The sequence below is a fragment of the Alexandromys fortis genome, unplaced genomic scaffold (genome assembly GCF_014885135.2).
Source record: "Alexandromys fortis isolate MF-2015 unplaced genomic scaffold, M_Fortis_MF-2015_v1.1 scaffold_276, whole genome shotgun sequence".
NCBI classification, from domain to species: domain Eukaryota; kingdom Metazoa; phylum Chordata; class Mammalia; order Rodentia; family Cricetidae; genus Alexandromys; species Alexandromys fortis.
The window spans coordinates 1,037,456-1,040,672 of NW_026068224.1; positions in this window are offsets into that span (position 1 = coordinate 1,037,456).

Genomic DNA, 3,217 nt, shown 5'->3' on the forward strand with positions numbered 1-3,217 from the left:
TGTAGTTTTCCTTGGTACTATGTGGTTTGATAATAGAAATATGATAAAGTCTTTACGAGACGAATCCAGGCTTCTTAAGGCAGAGGTTGAACATTAAAAAACAATAGAGAGTGACAACAATCTTCTGTTTTTAGAAAATTGTATTGGTACTGTTTCCTTTATACTGATATATTAAATATTGAATGTGAGTGTTCCTACCTCGATTTTTGTATAAGAGTATGCTTATAACTTTGTCTATATTGTATTGATACATCTACCATTTTACAATGTACATTTCTACCTCTGATACTATTTTTGTAATAACATTGTTTACATTTGATATGTAATGACATTGTTTACAGTTGAAGATCGTTGTCTTCATATATTGCACAGTTGTTTATTCTTTTAGTCTTCGAGTTACGTAGGTATTGAGAATTATGTGTTTGTCATATTTATTTTTAGGTTAATCAGGTCTTTTAGATGAATACAGATTATATTTAGTATAGATAGTATAATCTTCGGCCTCTTTGAAGAGCTGTAGAAAATGGCCTTTATTCTAATGTAGAATTCTGTGCCAACGAGAAACAATTACTCCTGGCAACGCCACTCTACTCCCAAGAGAACGTTGAGCACCAAAGACACTCCACTGGGAGCTTGTCTTCTTGGCAGAACTGGCCTTTGGGTTAAGAAAAGCCCATACCTCAACTACTGACAAAGATATGAAACAGGATTGTCTTATCTTGCCAAGACAGGGTAAGATAATTCTAAGAAAGTTCCTTGCATTTGATAATGGTATGTCAGTTATGTTAGGCCTTAGCCAAGGTTGGTTGACTCAAACAAGACTTTGGGTGATTGCCCAGGTAGTCATTTGTCTCTGTCATTTGTTGCACATTTTGGATATCTCTTGTTTGTTAAGTAACATTTATTCCCTTCTCAGATCTTTGACGGAGTTGAAGATTATATAATTGTAGTTACTCTCTACATTATTTAGACTCCTTGAGATAGAATGTTTAACAAAACTTTTGTTCTCAATATTGTTTGTTATACTTATTATTTGTTATTATTGTTTATAGTTGTATTTGGTTTAGTTCTGTCTTATTTAGACAAAAGGGGGAGATGTAGGGTTAAGCCCCACCCTCTGGGGGCGGGTTCACCTGGGGCTAATGTTTACCTATAAATCTGCCAGGCATGCGCCCAACCTTCCCTTCTGCTTCCTGTTCTCCACAGGAACTGTGGTACTGTAAGTCTTTTTCTGCATTAAAGTTGTATATATTTTTTTACAATCTGTCTGCATTCATTTACGCCACCACATCTTGGAAAAAATAAGTTTCAAAAGCATGACTGAGATAATTTACTTATTCCACACATGCCTTATCTCCTACAGTTTTTACCCCTCTTCACAAATACCAGCATTAACTAGTGACCAGAAAAATCTTCCCATCAGTTTGTGGGAGGGAATTTATAAGCTATTACAGGTAGCAATGTGACTATACTATTTTTCCCATCAATACCTCAGAGGCTATTTTTCAGCACTTTTATTTGGGTTAGTTAATTTTGTGACTTGATGTGGCCATTATAATGCAGCAAAAGATGGTTCTTTTCTGAGTCTAGACCTCCAAAGACTTCATACGCATATTCCTGTTCTAGGATCTTTGCCTTTTCCATAAGAACAGAAATTAGTTGTTTCTCTGGAATACATGATTTAAACAATGTGAAAATGAGTCTATTTCTCTCTGTGCCCACAGATGAAGTCTTCTTTAAGGTGTAAGAAAGCCATCATTAGCCAAGTTGTACTGTTTTACTTAAAATTCCATGAGTGTTGGCATACAAAAGAGTAACACACTAACCTGGAATGGAGTGTAATGAAGGTTTATTTATTTGGAGATAAACTCAGAGAAATGGTAACAGTATGCAGTCCTCTGTGTATCCTGGGAACTGGAGCCTAATGCAAGAGCTAAGAGACCTGTGCAAGCTTCTTGTCGGCATTTATATTGCATGAGACCATGCCCAAAGTGGTCCAGTGTCTTAAAGGCTATTGGTTGAAGGAGTTCTCACAGAACTTCCCCCTTTTGTCTAAATAAGAGAGTTCTAAGCCTAATATAAAACTATATACAATAAGAAAAAAAATATCAAGAATTGTCCAGGGAAAAGAAGACGTAAAAACATATATAAAAATTAGAATTATAACCAGCACTAAAAACATCAAACAAGAGACATATATGTTTCATTATTTACACTGTCCTAAGGAGTCTAAGTCTTACATTCAAAATGGCTTGGCTAAGTCATGAGAGAAAAGTTGCTATCACTATCTAATCTTCAACCCCATCAAAGACTTGAGAAAGGAAATACTATTACTTGAGTAATAGGAAGTGCAGTCAAGAACTTCCAAAAGGTGCAAAAAATGACAGAGACAACTGGCTCCCTGGGCTATAACCTAAAGTGTCATTTGCAACATTAGGGCAATCAACTTTGACTAAGACATAGAGTATCTGACAGACTATTTCCAGACACAGGAAAATTTGAAAAACCATCTTACCCGGACTTGGGAAGGTTTGGCACTCTTTTTGCTTTTATCATGCAGATCATGCTTATATCATGGAAATCTGGACACTGTGCATTTTGTCAGCAGTCAAGGCAGGAAAAGTTCTTTGCTAAAAGGCCACTTTTGCCAAGAAGTAAACAAGCTCCAAGTGGAGTGTCTTCGGTGCCCACCATTCTCTCGGTGATAGATTGTTTCTGCCAGCAGCAATCCTGTCTCACGTCAACGGAATGTTAATTTATTTTTCTACCCTTTCTTTGAGTTTATCCCCCAAATAAATAAACCTTTGTTTTACTCCATTCCAGGCTATTGTGGAACACTTTTGTATCCAACAGATTGGATCCCAACGTGGGGTGGTATCTTAAAGGCTATTGGCTGAAGGAATTCCCACAGCACAGGAGTGTCAGTCTTAATTTATATGAGAAATTTCCAGGTAACACACTGGTATGGGATCAAACTACCATGATATTATTAAAGGGTACTGATTTTAGAATGACTTCATGTCTTAGTTACGGTTTCATTGGTTATCACAAAACACCATGACCAAAGAGGAAGCTGCGGGGATTTATTTGACTTATACTTCCATATCACTTCCCTCAAATGAAAGTGCTCAAAAAGAACAGAACCTGGAGGCTGGAGTTGATGCAGAGGCCAGGGAGTGCCACAGGTCACACATCTGGGTGACATCTGTCAGGGGCC